Source organism: Caretta caretta, chromosome 7 (assembly GCF_965140235.1).
Source record: "Caretta caretta isolate rCarCar2 chromosome 7, rCarCar1.hap1, whole genome shotgun sequence".
Lineage (NCBI taxonomy): Eukaryota > Metazoa > Chordata > Testudines > Cheloniidae > Caretta > Caretta caretta.
The window spans coordinates 79449170-79470864 of NC_134212.1; the positions used below are offsets into that span (position 1 = coordinate 79449170).

The window sequence follows — 21695 nt, forward strand, 5'->3', positions numbered from 1 at the left end:
TAGTAGGATGCTGGTGATCTGCTGTAAATGGTCTTGTCCATGTGTAATTTAATTTTGTTTGTAAATGATGCTGACCATAAAAGAAATGTTAAGAATCCATTTCAGAAAGCCATTTTGATGTCTGACATTGAGAGAGTATGCAAGTACCCTGCTAGCTGAGACAGTGAAACCTTTTCTCTAGATTACCTACAAGAATGACTGCTTGAAGAACACAAGGTTCCTTTCTAACCTTTAAAGCCATGATTTGGCCAACCTGGGGCTTAATTCTGCATCTTTGCAGTTATTACTCTGTACATTGTTAGATCTGGACAAAAATATGAATGAAAAAATATTTTCTCATCAAAATTGGCCTTTTTCAAAAACTCAAGAAAGATTTACTGAAGTGAAACGAGTTTTCAAAATCTGAAAGGAAAAGTCTGACAAATGATTTTTAGAAAGCTTTTGCACTGGGTTGGTTTATTGTGATTACCTACATATGCTGCATGGTATTGATACTGATTCCTTGATTGGCTGGCCACATGCTGTGCAGGAGGATTAAAAGATGCCATTTTGACTCATTTTCTCATAGAGAGTGACTCTATTTTGTGTTCTCTTTGAGTCAATCAGAAAAAAAATCTTGTTAGCAGCGGCCACAGCAGCAGAGAGTAGTGTGTGTGAGGGTTACTTTGCATTCCTGAAATCATCCAGGATCTTATGGAGCGGTGGACCTCTCTCCTCCATGAAGACACAGGAGGTACAGCAGTTTATTAAAGATTCTAGTGAGGAAAGCAGACCTTTGACCCTTTTCAACAGAATATAGCAGGCAGGAGGGAAATGGCATTGTGGAAGACAGATTTTGGTGGCCTGGTGTATTTTTTTAGAGGTTCAGATGAGCATCCAGATTCCATTTTAAGAACATAAGAATGGCCATACTGGTTCAGACCAAAGGTCCATCTAACCCAGTATCCTGTCTTCTGACACTGGCCAATGCCAGGTGCCCCAGAGGGAATGGAACAGAACAGCTAATCATCAAGTGATCCATCCCCTGTCGCCCATTCCCAGCTTCTGGCAAACAGAGACAAGGGATACCATCCCTGCCCATCCTGGCTAATAGCCATTGATGGACCTATTTTCCAAGAACTTATTTAGTTCTTTTTTGAAACCTTGTTATAGTCTTGGCCTTCACAACATCCTCTGGCAAGGAGTTCCACAGGTTGACTGTGCAGTGCATGAAAAAATACTTCCTTTTGTTTATTTTTAACCTGTTGTCTGTTAATTTCATTTAGTGATCCCTAGTTATTGTGTTATGAGAAGGAGTAAATAACACTTCATTATTTACTTTCTCCACGCCAGTCATGATTTTATAGCACATCCTCCCTTATTCATCTATTTTCCAAGATTAAAAGTCTCAGTGTTATTAATCTCTCCTCTTATGGAAGCCATTCCATACCCCTAATAATTGTTGTTGCCCTTTTCTGAACCTTTTCCTATTCCAATATATCTTTTTTGAGACAAGGCAACCACATCTGCCTCCAGTATTCAAGATGTGGGCGTATCATGATTTATATAGAGGCAAACTGATATTTTCTGTCTTATTACCTATCCCTTTTTTAATGATTCCAAACATTCTGTTCGTTTTTTTGACTGCCGCTGTACATTGAGTGGATGTTTTCAGAGAACTATCCACAATGTCTCCTAGATATCTTTCTTGAATGATAACAGCTAATTTAGACACCATCGTTTTATATTGTGATGGGACAAGGCCAGATGGCTGTAGGAAAGTAGTGAGAAATAGGTATGTTAGCACCAGGCTAAACAAATCCCTGTTACCATGGCAGTGGCTCCAGGTTAATCAAGACACCTGGGGCCAATTAAGATCCTTCCAGAGAGCCGTGAAGACAGCTAGGTTGATTGGGACACCTGAAGCCAATCAGGGGCTGGCTGAAACTAGTTAAAAACCTCCCACTTAGTCAGGTGTGTGTGTGTGTCAGGAGCGGTAGAAGGGAGCTATGCTGCTGGAGAAATGGAGCAGTACAAACTGTATCAGGCACAAGGAAGGAGGCCCTGAGGTAAGGGTGATGAAGATATTGATGAAGTGGGGGCTGCTGTGGGGAAGCGGCCCAGGGAATAGTACTTGTCCCATTTCCAAAAAGTCAGCTACCAAGAGCTGCTACTATCAGGGTCCCTGGGCTGGAGCCCGGAGTAGAGGGTGGGCCCGGGCTCCCCCCTCCCCTCCCTGACTAATCACTGAGACTGGGAGACAACAGAGACTGTGTTAGGGAGGATAGCTTCTCCTCACCTCCCTTACTGGCTTATGATGAAAGTGGCTCAGTAGGCTGTGACCTTGGCCTCTAGAGAGAGAAGGGCTACGTGGAGGGTCACAGTGAGCCTCTGAGGCTAGAGTAATCTGCCAGGAAGCGTGGGACCCACTGAGACAAGATTGGAGCTTTGTCACAATATATATAGTTGGGATTTTGTTTTCCAATGTGCATTACTTTGCATTTATTAACATTGAATTTCATCTACCATTTTGTTGCCCAGTCACCCAGTTTTGTGAGATCCTTTTGTAGCTCTTCGCAATCTGCTTGGGACTTAACTATCTTGAGTAGTTTTGCATCATCTGCAAATTTTGCCACCTCACTGTTTACCCCCTTTTCCAGATCATTTATGAATACGTTGAATGGGATTGGTCGCAGTATAGACTCCTGGGGGACACCACTATTTACCTCTCTCCATTCTGAAAACTGACCATTTATTCCTCCTTTGATTCCTATCTTTTAACCAGTTACCAATCCATGAGAGGACCTTCCCGCTTAACCCATGACAGCTTACTTTGCTTAAGAGCCTTTGGTAAGGGTCCTTGTCAAAGGCTTTCTGAAAATCTAAGTATACTATATCCACTGGATCCCCCTTGTCCACATGCTTGGTGACCCCCTCAAAGAATTCTAGTAGATTGGTGAGGCATGATTTCCCTTTACAAAAATCATGTTGACTCTTCCCCAATAAATTATGTTCATCTATGTGTCTGACAGTTTTGTCCTTTACTATAGTTTCAACCAGTTTGTCCGGTACTGAAGTCAGGCTTACCAGCCTGTAATTGTCGGGATCACCTCTGGAGCTCTTTTTAAAAGTTGGCATCACATTAGCTATCCTTCAGTCATTTGGTACAGAAGTTGATTTAAATTTAAATACTAGGTTACAAACTAGAGTTAGTAGCTCTGAAATGTCACATTTGAATTCCTTCAGAACAGCTCAGGTTTGGGAATTTCCCTCGTCCTCAGCTGTGAAGACCAATGCAAAGAATTCATTTAGTTTCTCAGCAATGACATTATCATCCTTGAGTGCTCCGTTAGCATTGTGATCATCTAGTGGCCCCACTGGTTGTTTAGCAGGCTTCCTGCTTCTGATGTACTGAATTTTTTTTGCTATTACTTTTCGAGTCTTTGGCTACCTGTTCTTCAAATTCTTTTTTGGCCTTCCTAATTATATTTTTACATTTCATTTGCCAGAATTTATGCTCCTTTCTCTTTTTCTCACTAGGATTTAACTTCCACTTTTTAAAGGAAGCTTCTTATACTTTGTTGGTTAGCCACTTAGTGTTTGTTGTTTAGCCTTCTGAAATTCTTTCTCTATATGTGGTTTTGTTATGCTGAGGCTGGCCTGCATACGTTTTACATGCAGATTGGCTGTGCAGAGGCAGGTAAAAAGAGGTTTTTTTACAGCTAGTTTGTCTATGTAAATGCTGGATTTCTCTGTTCTTTATTGTATATCAGTGGCAGTCAGAGTGTACCATCAGGCCATAAGAATCAATAGTGCTTTGGGGCACACTTGTGGGATCCTGATTGGAAACAATCAGCTCAACTCTTTCTAGTGCCTGTTCATTCTGAGTGTAAGAAGCCCCCACAGTGCCAATATCCATTGCTTGCTTCCAGATAATGAAAAGATCTAATAGTTGCTGTGCCCCAAACTCCTGGAGACTCTCAGCATCTCAGCTTGGACCTCCACCCTGAGTAGACCATGAATGGTGGGAACTTGAGGATGCTGAACATGGTATGTATTCTTGCAAGGTTCTTGAAGGTGTAACCAGCGCATATAAATCTCTGGCTACGTCTGTCCTGCCTGATCTGGTGTGTGTGTGCGTTGCACACACAATCTTTTATTACAAATGTGTGTGACTATCTGACTGTTGCTCTGTATGCCACATCTTCTTTTCACAAGCTGGCAGAGCAAAGATGGTACTTCCATGCAAAATTCTGAATGCAAACTTTTGAACTAGAGGTGGATTTTGCAAGTTGATCTGTGGAAAATTTCCGTCAAAATTTCAACTGGAAAAATATATGAAATTCCACAAAATTTCCCTGCCATTTCACCTACATCTAATACATTTTCATTTGTTTTTAAGTAATACAGTGACATAAAATGAACACTGCTGTAAAAGAAGTATTTCAATGATATTATTTTGCTTTTGAGAGTTTTCTAAGCTTTAATCAATCCAATATGTTATCAGTATACTTCGTGGGCATTTCTGCAAATGTCATAGTATCATTAAAATGTGAAGGAAGTGCATTCTGCTGAAATGAATTCGACTGAATAAAGAAGACAAGAATGCAAAACAATATGAAAGACCAGAGCTTGTTCAGTAAACTATAACACTGAATGCACATTTGCCTCCGTTGAAGTACTGTACTCTGCCATTAAGTGCACTATTTTTGAATCAAAGGATGATGGAAAGAGTGAGAATTAGATGACCACAAAATGTTCTTGTTTTCATGTCACTGCATCTTACTCTTCAAATCTTCGAAGTACAACATCATCATCAGTTACATGGTGGCCTTTTCAATAGCAAGGGAAATGTCTTCTAGTGATATGAACGAATGTTATGTAAAGCCGCTAAAACACTTTAATGACAGCAAACATTTCATAGGTGCCATTCCTTTTAACCTTAGTCTACAGTACAGGTGGGATCTCAGATCAATGATGATTTATTCATCTCACATTTATTATCATGAAGTGGAAGTTAAGTCCATTAGAATGACACTTACTGTTCTGAAAGAACTCAAATGAGTCACTGTTGAAGTTGTTCAGTAAAATGTATCAATGCAGTTGGCGTTCTCTAGTGACTATAATAGACTGAAGAAATTGGTTTGTGTGTGTGTGTGTGTGCATGTGTGTGTGTAGTCCGTCGGTTTGACAATGACATTTTCTTGCAATCTCTTTTTGTGGATTCTGGAGTGACTGTGAAATCCAAAGCATGACGTGCATGCTCGTGAACAGACAAAGTCCTTGGTGAGTTTCTTAGCAGCTATATCAGTAGTATGATGCTTTTCCCTTGCAGCTTACAATCGATCATTTCTGACCTCTTCAAAGGTTTGGAAAGCTCTGAGTGTTGTGTGTTGTCATGCTGATCTATTTAAAGCTGCCTTCTCAAGATCATCTGGTTTCATTGCACCAAAATGTATGCTGTTCTCAATACTGTCCTGGTAGTGCTTTCTGGGGTGGCCTTGATTCCAATGTCCTTGTGCCAATTCTCCAGAGAAAATTTTTCTGGGGAGTTGATATTTAGGCATCCTAATGACGTGCCCAACCCAGTGTAGTTGGGCTTTTATCAGCATGGCCTTGACGCTTATGGCATTTGACTTTTGGAGAACCTCCAGGTTGGTAATTTTGTCCTGCCAGTGGAGCCCCATAATGGCGGGCAGAGACCGCATATGGAAGGCCTCTAGCTGTTTGATATGCCATTTGTGTGGTGTCCAGGTCTCACAGCCATAAAGGAGAGATGTGAGCACAAAAGCATTATAAAGTTTTATTTTTGTTGAGAGGGTTATTGTTGTTGTGGGATTGCAGGACTTCGTTGCGTAGCTTTCCTAATGACTCAGAAAATTTCTGTATTCTGTTCATGAACTCTTTGTCAAGAGATCCATCATTGGAGATGTTGCTGCCGAGATAGGTAAATCTGTCAACTTGTGAAGAAATTGGTAGAAATAATTAAAGATGAACCTTTATTGCCTCAGATTGTAGTTTTGTTAACTTTCAAAAATTAAGCATGATTGGGCAAGATTAGTACTCAGATTGGAGATATCCAAGCACAACCTATGGTACTACTGACTTTGGTGATTTGAGTGATGGTACTCTTCTCTCTAAATCAGTATTGGACCATTCTAAGTCTCAACATGGCATTAGGGGCACTGTGTTGCTGGTGTGGACTTCTGATGGGGTGTAAAACTGATGTTTAACCATTAATGGTCATTAAAAGACCCTTTGGCACTGTGGTGGGGAAGAAATACCAATCTCACACAGGGCCTGAACTGCCAGTTAGGCAGAGGCTCTGCGTACAATCAGCCCCACTCTGCTACATCTGCAGTTGTGTCAGACCTGGAGAGAGGAATTAAAAGTGCTGAAACGGGCTCAGTTAGGGCCTGACCAGGAAGAAGAGAAGGTCTCTGGCCCTCAGTCAGTGAGAGAAGCCTGACTGGAGCTAGTGAGCAGAGTTGGAGAGCAGACAAAGCCTCCCAGAAAGGAGGTACATCTGCCACAGGAAGCTCAAGGCAGTTAAGAAAGAAATGGCATGAAGTGTGGCCACCTAAGATTCTGCACACTGGTGAAGGGACCTGCAGGGAGGAGGAAGACTCCTCCTGAGTCAGGGACTGCCCTGCGAGGGGGAGTGGAAAAAACATTCCTGAGACAGAAGCAGATGAGTGGAAGAAAGTGCTAAGAAGCTTGTCGATGAGCTGGTGGAAGAGGCTTAGAGAGGCTGGAACCCAGGAAGAGGTTGAGGCAAAGGCCCCAAGGCAGGAAGTGGTCCAGGGAGGCAGCGAGGGGTTTGTGTAGTCTGGTCTTGACTGCCTATTCAAGGGTCCTTGGACTGGAATCCAGTGGAGTGGGAGGCTCTGTGTACCCCTAGCAGCCCCACGAGGGAGGTGGAGTGGAAACCATCCCCTGACAAGGGGTAAGGAGTACTGAAACCCACTGATAGCAGGGGTAAGGACGAGTGCGTTCAGATTTGGGCTGAAGGTCCAATGTGAAGTTGATGGACTATTATGTGTTAGACTATTAGTTTACCCCAGTAGGGGTGGGACTCTGTGACCTAGCACTAAAGGAGGAGAACCTGTTGATCTGCACCCAGCCACCAGCGGGTTTACTGGCCAGAGAGCGGCATGCCTTTGGGCACTTTTTGTAAGAGTTTAGGGTGCTTTCACGTTGTCATGGCCACAGTACAACTTGGGTACAAGTTGTCTAACTAAATTCCTCTACAATTAACATTAGTTACAATTTTTAAAGTATCTGAAAGATGTACAACAGCATGTAAGTGCCAAACATTATTGTTAACTTCCTGTCTTATCCTGCTGTGCTGTGTATCTGTACATTGTTAAACAGCTGTTGCATAGCACTCAGAAAACAGATGTTTCAGTGATGGGTGAAGTGATTTTTACATATGAAGCAGGATTCGGGGTGGGGGGCACTGTAAACCAAGTTCAGGAGCTCTATATCAGTGTCTCTCAACCTTTCCAGACTACTGAACCCCTTTCAGGAGTCTGATTTGTCTTGTGTACCCCAAGTTTCACCTCACTTTAAAAACAACTTGCTTACAAAATCAGGCATAACAATACAAAAGTATCCCAGCACACTATTACTTAAAAACTGCTTACTTTCTCATTTTTACCATATAATTATGAAATAAATCATTTGGAATATAAATATTGTACTTACATTTCAGTGTATAGGATAGAGCAGTATAAACAAATCATATGAAATTTTAGTTTATACTGACTTTGTTAGTGATTTTTATGTAGCCTGTTGTAAAACAAGGCAAATATCTAGATGAGTTGATGTACCCCCAGAAGACCTCTGCATACCCCCAGGGGTACACGTACCTCTGGTTGGGAACCATTTCTCTACATAATATATGCAATCACACTGAAAAAAGCATGCCACTGATATTCTACTACATTTCTGCTCATTCTGTGCTGATGTTGCCACCTCTGTCATCTACCAGAAATAAATCCTCTCTCGTCTCCCAGAATGCATCAGCCATAAGGTACCCTCCTTACTCTCAGATAGGCCACTACATATTGTAGGCTCAAATGACATGTCAGCATTTCTCTGCAGGGACAAGGGGGTACTGCAATAACTTAACTCCACAGCACTGCTTCCTCCTCATGACCCTACACCAGAGGTGGGCAAACTACAGCCCGCAGGCCACATCTGGCCCGCGGGACCCTCCTGCCTGGCCCCTGAGCTCCTGGCTCAGGAGGCTAGTCCCCGGCCCCTTCCCTGCTGTTCTCCCTCCCCTGCAGCCTCAGCACGCCGCACCACCAGCGTAATGCTCTGGGGGGCTGGGCAGCACAGTTGCAGAGCCGCGGCCTGACTCGGTGCTCTGGGCGGTGCAGCTATAGCGCTGTGAGCCACTGGTGCTCCAGACAGCACAGTCAGGGGGCAGAGGGGGTTGGATAGAGGGCAGGGGAATTGGAGGTGGTGGTCAGGGGGCGGAAGTATGAATAGGGGTCGGGGCGGTCAGAGGGCGGGGAACAGGGGGTCTGAATGGGGCCAGGGGTCCCGGGGGGTCAGTCAGGAAGGAGGGGGGGTTTGGATGGGGTGGCGGGGGGCAGTCAAGGGCAAGGGTTCTGGGGGCAGTCAGGGGACAGGGAGAAGTGGTGGTTGGATCAGGCAGGGGTTCCGGGGGCAAGTCAGGAATGAGGGGGGGGGGTCAGATGGGGCGGCAGGGGGCAGTCAGGGGTGAGGGGTCTGGGGGTGGTCAGGGGGCGGTGGATGGGGTTGGAGTCCCGGGGGGGCTGTCAGGGGACAGGGGGTTGGATGGGGCAGGAGTCCTGGGGGTGCCGTCAGGGAACAGCTGGGGTTGGATGGGGCAGGGGGCCTCTGGGGTGAGAAGTAGGGGGGGATCAGATAGGAGGTGGGGGCTGGGCCAAGCCTGGCTGTTTGGGGAGACACAGCCTCCCCATACAATTTTGGAAACCCTATGTGGCCCTCAGGCCAAAAAGTTTGCCCGCCCCTGCCCTACACAATTCAGCTTACTGCTACAGTACTCAACAGTGCTGGAAGTGGAAGATGAGTACTGGAAGTACCAGAAGTGCATTCTAAGACTCATCAGTCAAGACCAAGTGTTACAACTTGTTTCAAATAATTTCTCAAGAGTACAGGATGTTGATAGGGGGCACTGCATCAGGTAATGTTCAAGTGTTTGCATAGGCTCTCCACATTCGCTCTTGGGGTCATTCCCGAGCATCTATATAGTCATATTGCCATTCCGGCTCTCGCTCAATTTAGATTATGCTTGTTTTTTTCGTCTGAGGTCAGTGCTTGGAGCGAGTTGTTCTGAAGGAACTAGGTTTTCCAGTTTCATCAGCATTTCCTGCAATTTTGTTACTTTTTAGCCTTCCACAGTGGTATTTTGAGGTAAGGGATTTTCAGAAGCAAAGATCTTTCTGGACTTCAGCCTCTTAGATGGTGGAATGTGGCCATACAGTGGATGTTTTGAATTGTACATCCACTTTTGTGTTTCCTTTTTTACTGATGGTGGTGCAATCCCTGCAAGGAGGTATAACGACAATGTGGGAGTCAGTTTCAAAGTCCCTGTGATGGTCTTATAGGATTGATTGAGTTCAATATCAATTTTGTGTGCCTGGCTCAAGTGTGACCATATTTGGGCACAGTACTCTGCAACTGAGTAACTCAGGGTGAGACTAGTTGCTCAGAGTGATTTTGGTCAGCTTCCCATTTTGTATTGGATAGTTTCTGGAGTCTGCAATTCCTGGAGTTCCCTTTCTTTTTCAGCTTCTTCATGTGCCCTTTGAATGTCAGCATTTGGTCTAACATGACCCAAAGATACATCAGATGTTCATTGTGCTCATGATCTGCCTGGAGTTTTGTTCGGCCTGGTGATAGAACATGCACACTTGTCTTGTTAGGGTTGGCACACAGGAATCATTTGAAATAGTATTTAAGTAGGCTCAAAGAGCCAGTTACAATGCATTCTCTCTCCTCAACTCCTTCAGATTGGGCAGCAATGTAAATACCATCTTCATCAACAAATCTTTGGACATCGGGAAACTCTGGTTGATCATTTATATAGATATTAAACAGCAAGAGTGATAGTGCTGAACCTCAGGGCAATCTATTCTGTTGAGTATGCCATTGACTTTTCTGACCATCCATCTTGAAAAAGAACGGTGGATTCTTACCTAGGGAGGAGATGACATTCCAATTTCAGTGGTTCATGGTGTCATAAACAGCTTACAGATCAACCAGTGCAGCTTCCATAATTTTGCAGGTTTAAAGCTATCTTTGATGTATTGAGTTAAGTTTACAACTTGGCCACAACTCTAACATTCTGGGCGGAAAACAGTTTTGTCATTGGTCAGCTGCCCTTCTACTTTTGGTGCTATTCTTCCCATTATCTTCTGCTCATATAGTTTGCAGGTTGAACAAAGTAAGGGTATTGGGTGGTAATTCTTTGCAAAATTAGGGCTTTTATGAGTAGTACAACCACTTTGGCCTGTCTCCATGCATGAGTTGAAATCAAGCAGTGACTTCTGCTTTCTCGTCCCGAAGTGTACTATAATAGTTCATTAGATATACCATCAAGTCCAGCTGTCTTTGCAATTTCAGGATTTTCATGTCTATTATCAGCTGCTCATTGTGGACTCTAAGGAGTGAGAAAAGTTCCTGCTTGACTTGTTTCATTCTGCACGTTTGTTTTGTGAGCAGGTTTACCATTTAGAATGAGTTGCTGTGTGATTTGGTTGGGGGAGACTGCAGCAATGTGCTTTGGTTGTTGTGCATCATGGTTCAGCGTACGAATGGTGGTCTATGCTTTTTTTGCTATTGTGGCACAGGTTTGTTGGTTCAATCAGCTCCGTCAGCGATTGGGCCACATCTTTCCAATTTCTCTAATAAGCATTTTCTGAACCCAGTGATTTGTTCACCAAAGGGATCCCAGTCAAACAGTTCTGACTATCTCTTACACTGTTGGCTTGTCTCTTCTGAAATCCCACATACATATTATGTCCGACCTCCCCCATGGGATGTGCTTTTGGCAGTCTTCCACGCCAGGGAAACAAATTCTCCATAGTTCTTTTGTGTTGGAGTAATATTATAGGTGGAGTCATCCAGTTCAGAGGTAAAGTTTTCCCAGTTAGCTTTTCTGAAGTTGGCTTTCAGAAGGTATTTTGTTTTCCTGGGTTGTACTGTAGCCACTTGAGCTGGTCTATGCTGCGATCTTGGGATTACTGCTATAACCTCCCTTCTGAGGTTGCCTGCTCTTTTAGAGGTGACAAAGGCTATGTCAAAATTGTACCCCTTTTCCCATCATGCACTTTGGAAGGTACATTTGTCCAGAACAGGGTCAAGTTGTTTGTTGGCGCACACTTCTCAATTTGTTCCCCACATATTGTGTCATTGTTGGAGTATCTCCAGACGGCATTGTGACTGTTGAAACACCTATAATAAGGCATGAATTTTCTGACAGGGAAAGTTGGTTGGACATGCAAACTTTCACCTGGTGGTTTGTAAATAGAAACTACTGCTATTTGACTGAGTTCAACCATGATAAATTCCATTATACCATGGAGTCTGAGTGGTGTTTTTTCACCACTTTTGTCACGTATAAGTATTGTGCTGGCATAGATGTTACTTTCAACATTTGCAGTAATTTGCATCCTTTTGCAAGTACATAATGTCTGCTTTCATTCCAGACAGCAAGCCAGACTTCTCTGCCGAAAATCCCTCCACACAGAAACTGATGATTTTAAGTACTGTCTTTGGCTGAGGCCCTGAAAGGGGCCATTTATGTTGACATTTATGTCTGGCTTCTAATGCAGTCTTGGTGTGTATTGTCAGATTTTGTCTTTCCCATGGTTAGCTACAATGGGAGATTACAAAGGGTTATGATGTGAATGTATCTGACGTGACCCTCACTTCCACTACTATCACTATTCCAGTACTATCACTACTGGAAGTATCAGAAATACTGGAACGGCATTCCAGCTCCCCAAAAACAGAGCCGGAGTGGTGTTCTAAAGTGTTCAGTATGACTCAAGTCCTGGCTACAACTCTCTCCTAATTTCAGTTTCTGTCCTTGATAACCATTAGCTGTGGTATCCTAAAACTGGAATGGGAGTCCAGGAGGGAGCAACAAAACAAGTGAGCAGGATAGGTCTGGGGAGCTCCTTAGTGTATCCTTGGACCCCACTGCACAGCTATCTCCCACTCTAAAGCCTTGTAGAGAAGGCTTTGGGCTGTTCTAACATACACTGTGGTTTTCCATCCCTTTGTGGGTGGATCAGTGAAGAGAATTTTATAACTCAGATTGCATCCCCACCCCACAATTTTTTCTCTATTACAGCACCATTATGAGTAGCATAAGTCAGAGTGTGGTGGTCTGCCTAGGGGGAGGATTGGACCAGTGCACACTGCACCAGTGTTCAGCTTGCTTAGTCAAGGTTTAAGACAGACGTCTGCTAGCACATGGAGTAAACTGACCTTAGAGAAGCTGAGAATCTGGCCCCATTGCTGGCAAAATACATTGGGTTAAAAAGCCCTATGGGCCAAATCCTCTGAGGTAATGATTATACCCATCTTTTTTTGGAGTCTAGGAGAGTGGCAGGTGTTCAACGCCCCTGCATTTATCCCAGTGCAATTATCACATATTATTTATTACTGAGTCAGGTTATGACTGCTCTGTGCAAGGGTGTGCAAGTGAGGAAGGATCTGAGGAATCTCCCTTTGGGCCCCCATATAGGGGCCAGCCACAACTGAAGACCTTGCACTCCTCAAGGACTGCTGTTTGCTAGTGCAACTAGCAGTATTCACCATCCCAAAAGAGGCAAGGAGGGGTGCCGGGTGATGAAAAGTCAGAGCCATAATCTCCCTCCTAAAACACACTATAGGCTATATACCTGCCTAATTGCAGAGGACAGAACATAATGCATCCGCATCCCTTATGAGATGTAGCAGCTGGTGTGTGCTTGTCTTGTGTATCAGGCAGTTCCAGGAAGTATTGAACACTAATGCACAGTCAGAGAAATAATCATAATCCTAATACATGCATAAATTGTGGCATGTGTTGTAACTGGTATTATGTGCCAGATTAATTCAGCTGAATATATATGGAAATTTTGTCATTATGGGAGCTTTGTTTTCTTTTGAAGCATTTGGTTATTGATGGAACTATTAGTCTGTCTCAGAAAGGCATTTTTTTCTGTTCCTTTGTTGGAGGCTCACGTGGTTCTAAAACATCATGTTCTAATTTGTTAAATAAATTTTGCCAAAGTGTCTTTTCCTCTGAGAATTCTTCATATCTTAACCTTGAGCCTTCAAATGTTTTTTTGCTCAGGGGTTCAAATACTTCTAACTGAAATTCTGTCACTTGCAATTTATCTAAGAAGGGACCACAGTTATCCCACAAATTCAAATTTCTTTGCTAGATATTGAGTATGAATGAGTTTTTATAGATGTGTTTCTTTTCACTGGGGAAGACAATACTCTAGGGGGCAGGCTTGGCCCATCTATACTTTGAAAGAAGGATTTTCAAATAAATCCCAAACACAAAGAAAAAACCAAATAATATTTCAACTGCTTACATTTTCTTTGAATTCATAAATCATACAAATCAAAAAGTGTTGAAATTGTGAACACTTTAATTAGACTGCACTATACCAAAAATAAAGGTATCATTAAATTAAAGATAGTACAGCGATGGGGTCATTATGTCTTCATGGATAGACAAATAGCTTTTTCATTGGTATTAGATAAATTCTGTGTTTAAAATTAATTCTAGATACACAGCTTTTTAAATTTTATCATTTATTGTAAGGTTTGATGCTTGTCAATCTGGTCATACAGTAACAGAGAGAGACTGCAATATTTTTTTCAATATGTATTCAATAATAAAAATGTTGTTAAAGAATTTGCTGTAATGGTGCCAGCTCTCTCATAGTTTATATCCTGAGCCACCTGTGAGACATGATTTCAATTCTGTGTATCTTAATTTGTCTTGCACATTTTTTAACTGAAATGTGTTACCTCACTTTGGTGGGGCATACAAACCTCACAATAGAGAACGAGGGGTTAAGGAGCAGTTCTGGTAGCCCCACCCAGCCATATCTGCAAAGCCTGAACAAGCTGGAGGTGGAGTTTAAAAAGGGAAGCAGAGCCAGTCAGGGGAGGCAGGCAATGGAAGGGAGCAGACCTGAGCTCTGGGAAGTACTGGCCAGGCGCTCTCATTGCTTGAGGCCTGGCAACACAGACTACAAAGGAGAGACTGGTGACTCACTTGGACAGTCAGACTTTATTTGCAAGTCTTTAATTGACGGTGGGTACAAAGGGGACTTATGTAGGAAGTGATCCAGGGAGGCAGCTGCTTAGCACCCCAAGGTGCAGAACTTAGTTTCTACCTCAGTGAAGAATCCAGCTGGGGAAGACCCTGGGTGTTCAGGGGCCCAAACCCCAAGTCACTGAACTAATGTGAAAGCCCTGAAGCCCATGTAGAAGCTGAAAGACTTCTCTGTGATGGGCCCTTCTGTCAGTATACCCCGAAAGGTGTGGACTGGAACATGTGAGCTGGCTGGAGAACTGAGCCTCAAAAGAAGGGACAACCCCACAAGACAGGATTATAAACTGAAAGGGAGGGAGACAACCTGCTGCACCCCTGCCTGACCACTAGACAATACTGGTGGTGTGTGCTCCTCTTTACACTCACACTGTAACCTGGGTTTGTTGTTACAGTGCTCTGTGTATGAGAGAGGGATGGGAGGTGATATTATTCCAACGGGTGTCAGTGCTCACTTTGTGCCACTTAAGCTGCACTGGAAGGTTGTTCAAGAAAAACATGGAATCTTCCTTACAAACAACAGAGAGCCAGGTCCACAACTGGTGTGAACTAGCATAGTTCAGCTGAAGTCAGTGGAAATATGACAATTTACGCCAGGATCTGCTCAGATACTATGGTGATGAAGGTGGTAAAAGAACCTATGTAGAATAGAATAAAATCTGCCACAGAATTGCCGAGTAAATCCAATTAGTAGCATTTGGGTCCATTTCAAAATAGTATTCTCTCCTCTTCCCCATGTCCCCCCACTTTACAGCTTTGTAAAGTGGCAGATTGACTATTGCAAACTTTTTGGTCTGCTGCAGTGAACCCACATGCACTGAGTTGGTAACATCAGTATCTACTGGTCCGTGCTGGAGCAAGGAGTCTGCCTAAGGAGAAATGGAAGGTGTCTGTTCGGTATTGTACAGTTTTCATTCCCCATATATAAAAGTGAAGCAAAAGAACAATTGAAAGAGCTGTATGCTATTGAATAAAATCAGATTTAACTTTTCTTTGCTCCCAGACTGGTTGGGGGAGTGGTAAAATCACCATCTTTATGTGTACTGGGAGGTTTCAGCTGATTGAGGAGTTTGTGATCTGTAAAAGGAGGGATACAGGATATAATTCAGACATTGGTGTGAAATGTCTCCTTATTAGTGTGTTCATATGGCAATTTTGCTTCTTCTATTTTTTTTTCTTCTTCACAAACCCTTGCAGTTCACCGTTAAGGCATTTAGAGTCTCTGGACATTGGGTGAAATGATTAATAGCCTCTGTTGATTTTTCAAAATGAGGAGATATAGTAGCATGAAGCAGGCAACAGCAAGCTTAATTTACCCATTATGCTTTCACGTTTGGAAAGGGTACTTGGAAATGACTATTTCTTTTGGAATGTCAGTGAATTTTGGAACATTAACAATCTTTTCATGTGTTTCTTTTAAAGGTGACCAGAGCCTCCAATTACATTTATGCTACTGCTGAAGTTTCAATACAGTTAAGAAATGAGCAAATCCAATTTGTGAGGTTTTTAATGAAACATGGGAAGAAATAGTTTTGCTGTCTGCCTGTAGATAAATATATAGTTATGTATGTGTCTTGTGTATTAAAAGAGGTATACAGTGAAACTGTTGCACAATAGAGAATGCACATAGGATCATTTTAAAAAGACCTGTGATATTTAGAACGCCAATTAGTATTCTGCCAAAGGAACATTTTTCACTAAACATGTCCTAGTAAAGGTTTAAATGTCTATTAGTTAATGTTTAACTGATTCTTTTAATAGCAATGAAGTCTTCTGACAGTGTGACTTCCCCATGAAAATTAGTCTGGTGTTTGCTCTGTGGAATGGGAAGAAACATCATTGTTAATGGTGGCCCATTAATTACCCTGGTGTCTTAATTCAGCTGCATTTGAGGGCAGTGAAGTGAAAATATCATAATCAATTTGGGTAGAAACTTCAATTAGAGGTATGTCAACATGTTGGATGTGCACCACAATGAATGTTGGGGAAAGAGGAATGAGAAGCTTCAGAATTATTGAGCTGGATTAAGCTGCTTGACCCACAGTTGTCAGCAGGACGCTTCTGTGATTAAACCCCAACCAGCAGAAAAGCCTGTCACTGTACCGGCAATTATTGGTGTGTGTGTGTAACCCAGTTTAAAATACAGATCACATTATTCTGCTAAAATTCCATATACATTTCCCCCAGCTCCATCCAAAAATATCCAGCATAAATATTTGTCCTTTTTCTCTTAGTATTTCTTCCTTGCTGCAGCCAAATACATTTATTAACTGATAAATAAATTCAGCGGGCAAAATACTCATGAATTTCAGTAGTTCTACATTCTAATATTCTGGCTTTCTCCACAGGCTTCCTCCTGCCATACTCCCACAGAGAAGTACAGTGTTGATATCAATTGGAGTTTTGCCGAATGGACTGAAGAACTGGGCCTATATACATGGATTGGGAAAATAGAACTTGGAAATCCAGATCCGTCATGTGGATCTGAACAGAGTTTTGACCTAAGACTACAGATGCAGAGTAAGCCAAAACAAACCTTCCCAAATAACCACTAGCCTTTTCAATGTGTAACACAAACACTGTGGGTGAAATTCTGCCCTCATACATGCACACAGGTCCCATTGAAGTCAATTGACATCAGTGGTGGTACCATAATTTACACCACCGGTGGATGAGGCCTTGTGTGTAACTGAGTATAGAATTTGGCCAACTATTGTGTATCAGAAATAGACTTTAAGGTAGATGATTATTTTTTTCTTCAAAAGTATTTCTACTTCTGTACTTCAGAGGTACTGATGGTCTGGCATTTTGTTCTAGGCTGAATTATTTCCCACTCCTAGACTGGTATCTTTAATTTCCAGTTCTCTTTATTTCTTAGCTTCTTAGATAAGAGAAGAACAAGATAGGGATTCAACTCTCCTTTCCTCAAAAAAACAAAACAAAAGGGCAGGAGAGTGTGAAAAGTACTTCAATCTGAAACAGTAAACTTCTGTCATTATCTCCTCAGATGCCTTGGCCTTGCAGTTTCAAGGAATGTGAGGATCCACAGGCAAATCCAGTTTGGTTCCCATCAGTTCCATGGGATCTGATTAATCACCAGCCCTCTAATCTTCAACTAATCCACTCCCTTTGCCTACACAGGTCACCTAGAGTGAGTCATGTTGCCATCTGCTCCTCATTGCAAAAATGCTGCTACACCCAACTCCAAAGGTGTCCAGGCATGTTACAAGGAGAGAAAAATTAACTCCACATAGATTTCTGCTGAGGGGTCCTGCCAAGTTGCCAGAGGACCATGTTACATAGAGTGGCTGCACTCTAGCTCCATTCTTTTTGTCTCTGTAGTCCTCCCCTCCCCCATACCCACCTGGAGGGCCTTCGTTGGAATCGGGGTGGAGGGTGGAGCTTGTCTCATAAGTGCTGCTCCATGCCTGTCTCCACTGTGAGTTTTGAATCCTTTGCCCAAGAAGGGATGGGAGGCCTTCAGCACTCGCAAAAGGGGAGATAACACCTCTCCGGGATGTTTATCTACCCCACCAATAATTTTTCTGCATGCGGGTTTGGCAAGCCTGAGATGAGGGGATGTGGTCTGTGGCATGGTCTCCTGCCCATTGGTTTCTTACCAGATACCTGCACTGTACTTAATGCTTTTTGACAAAGCATTAACTGCTTATACCTTGAAGGGTAAAGCCCAAGCTTTGAGTAAAGCCTAAGGTAGTACAATTTTCTCAGGAGCCACATTAATCAGGATGGTCCTGGAGGCCAGTGACCATCTTCCTGACCTTCATGCACTATTGCACCAAGATCCCTGTGGATGACAACTTGTTCCCTAGTAGAGTCTAGGGATTTGTGTAGTTTGCAGGCCTTGGCTTCTGCTCTTGGCACAGTTCCTCAAATCCTTCCCTTTGAGGAGACACTGAAGAGGAAACTCCCATGACAGGAAACTTATGGAGTTAACTGCTTACACTTTTTAACCACTTGGGGATTTATCCCCAGGTCTGGAACTGATGCCCAGCATTTGTAGCACAAATGACAATCTCTGAGAGAGATGGTTTTCTTGTACAATCCTATATGTTCAGATCAAATATTAGATTGTGCAATAATGAGTATCTCCAAATAAAATTCAATTTTACTATAAAAGATCAATTACTTATACAAATGATTATAGAACTGTATTAAACTCACATTCAAAGTAGGGTAAATGGTTGCAGGAAAAATGACCAATAATTCATGCACTGATAATGAATGTTAAGGAATGATATTTCAAAAGTGTACTTTGGAAAAAGACATTTAGGAGCTGAAGTTTAACACTGTGTAAAATTTTTCTCCATTTAACTTGGAGAGACAAAATTGATTCTTATGAGATTTCAAAAAGATCTGTTAGCTTTAAAATATATATAATGTATTGCTAATACCAAGTGTCCAAAAATCATGAACCAGGCCCCCAAATGATGAGATTGGTTTAAAAATAATTAGATCTCTTGATTCTAACATCTGCAACTTTAAGAAAAACATGAAATATAAATGAAACTCACTATATACTCATGAGAATTGGCAACACTGTATATATTTTACATGGTGTGATGCTTTGGGTTTCAACCCAGACCAGTAAGGGGTTGAGTTGCCACCTACCCTGCAGCTCCTTAAATGTTATGCTTCTGTGGCTCTCTTCTGTGGCTCACAACCCTGACACAAACAGCCAGCATACATCTGTGCAGGTCACACTCTGGCTTCCACTGCTTAGTTGCTTTTTGCAGAGTGACACCCTACACCTCCCAGTCCTGAATTTTCCCCAAACTGTCTTGCTCAGCATCCAACTCTTTCACTAAACACTCAGAAAACTTATTCAGTTTGTTGCTCCTTTTAAAAAAACACACACCGCAACTCATTGATTTAATTGAGGTTGACAAACACTCTTATTTCAATCAGAGCACTGAACTAGTTTATAGTAAAAGTAAAATAAGTTTATTTAATAAAAGGAAATAGGATTAAGTGATATCAAGTATGAGAAATAAAGATAGGAAGGTTTCCAAGCAACCAAAACTAAAAATATGCTTCTAAGACTAAACTTAATTTTAGCAAGTTTTCAATCTTTCCCTAAGCAGGTGTCTCACCTAAACTCAATTTCCAGAGACTTCAGTCCCCTTGGGTTGGAGGATCCAACATTCTGTGATTTCAAGGGCTCTGGCTCATTTAACCCCCTCCCCTCAAGTGATGGATACCAAAACAGCTTTCTGTTTCTGCTTATATCTCCCAAAGTTCATTGACCCTATTACAAGAGGAAGAAATGCATCCTGCTGTTCTTCCCTTTCTGTTAATTTCCCACCTCCTTCCTGATTTGTATATTAGTGGGCTTTCCAATTTGATTCCATAATGCTCAATTTACATTGCAGACAGGTAGGTAGCTGCCTTCTCTCCTGTCAGGGAGAAAAGTCTGTGACCAATCACAGGGAAAACAGGTTAAGTATCCATAATTCCTTATGTTTTCGTCCATCCTCCCTGTAGAAGGAAAAGGCCTGGGTAGAGACAGTCGAATCATGGAAGTCAATGAATGGCTACACAAGTGGTGTCGGAGAGAAGGATCTCTGTGATTGGAATAACAGAGACTTGGGGGGATAACTCACATGACTGGAGTACTGTCATGGATGGATATAAACTGTTCAGGAAGGACAGGCAGGGCAGAAAAGGTGAGGGAGTTGCACTGTATGTAAGAGAGCAGTATGGCTGCTCAGATCTCCGGTATGAAACTGCAGAAAAACCTGAGTGTCTCTGGATTAAGTTTAGAAGCGTGAGCAACAAGGGTGATGTCGTGGTCGAAGTCTGCTATAGACCACCGGATTAGGGGGATGAGGTGGATGAGGCTTTCTTCTGGCAACTAACGGAAGTTACTAGATCGCAGGCTCTGGTTCTTATAAGAGACTTCAATCACCCTGATATCTGCTGGGAGGGCAATCCAGGAAGTTTTTGGAAAGTGTAGGGGACAATTTCCTGGTGCAAGTGCTGGAGGAACCAACTAGGGACAGAGCAGTTCTTGACCTGCTGCTCACAAACTGGGAAGAATTAGTAGGGGAAGCAAAAGTGGATGGGAACCTGGGAGGCAGTGACCATGAGATGGTCGAGTTCAGGATCCTGACACAGGGAAGAAAGGAGAGCAGCAGAATACAGACCCTGGACTTCAGAAAAGCAGACTTTGACTCCCTCAGGGAACTGATGGGCAGGATCCCCTGGGAGAATAACATGAGGTGGAAAGGAGTCCAGGAGAGCTGGCTGTATTTTAAAGAGTCCTTATTGAGGTTACAGGGACAAACCATCCCAATGTGTAGAAGGAGTAGTAAATATGGCAGGCGACCAGCTTGGCTTAACAATGAAATCCTTGCTGATCTTAAACACAAAAAAGAAGCTTACAAGAAGTGGAAGATTGGACAAATGACCAGGGAAGAGTATAAAAATATTGCTTGGGCATCCAGGAGTGAAATCAGGAAGGCCAAATCACACCTGGAGTTGAAGCTACCAAGAGATGTTAAGAGTAACAAGAAGGGTTTCTTCAGGTATGTTAGCAACAAGAAGAAAGTCAAGGAAAGTGTGGGCCCCTTACTGAATGAGGGAGGCACCTAGTGACAGAGGATGTGGAAAAAGCTAATGTAATGCTTTTTTTGCCTCTGTCTTCACAAACAAGATCAGCTCCCAGACTGCTGCACTGGGCAGCACAGCATGGGGAGGAGGTGACCAGCCCTCTCTGAAGAAAGAAGTGGTTCGGGACTATTAGGAAAGCTGGACGAGCACAAGTCCAGGGGGCCGGATGCGCTGCTTCTGAGAGTGCTAAAGGAGTTGGCGGCTGTGATTGCAGAGCCATTGGCCATTATCTTTGAAAACTCATGGCAATTGGGGGAGGTCCCGGACGACTGGAAAAAGGCTAATGTAGTGCCCATCTTTAAAAAAGGGAAGAAGGAGGATCTGTGGAACTACAGGCCAGTCAGCCTCACCTCAGTCCCTGGAAAAATCATGGAGCAGGTCCTTAAGGAATCAATTCTGAAGCACTTAGAGGAGAGGAAAATGATCAGGAACAGTCAGCATGGATCACCAAGGGCAAGTCATGCCTGACTAATCTAATTGCCTTCTATGATGATAACTGGCTCTGTGGATGAGGGGAAAGCAGTGGACGTGTTATTCCTTGACTTAAGCAAAGCTTTTGACACTGTCTCCCACAGTATTCTTGCCAGCAAGTTAAAGAAGTATGGGCTGGATGAATGGACTATAAGGTGGATAGAAAGCTGGCTAGATTGTTGGGCTCAACGGGTAGTGATCAATGGCTCCATGTCTAGTTGGGAGCCAGTATCAAGTGGAGTGCTCCAAGGGTCGGTCCTGGGGCCGGTTT

General features: G+C 42.9%; 1 long non-coding RNA gene across 2 annotated transcripts in view; it reads left to right on the forward strand.

The window, feature by feature from the left end:
* LOC125639312 (uncharacterized) overlaps positions 1 to 21695 on the forward strand; it is a 210387-nt gene that overhangs the window by 119704 nt on the left and 68988 nt on the right. For both annotated transcript variants that reach the window (XR_007357456.2, XR_012669503.1), the window contains exon 2: positions 16672 to 16843. This is a non-coding gene — a long non-coding RNA (uncharacterized LOC125639312). The remainder of the gene's footprint in view (positions 1 to 16671; positions 16844 to 21695) is intronic.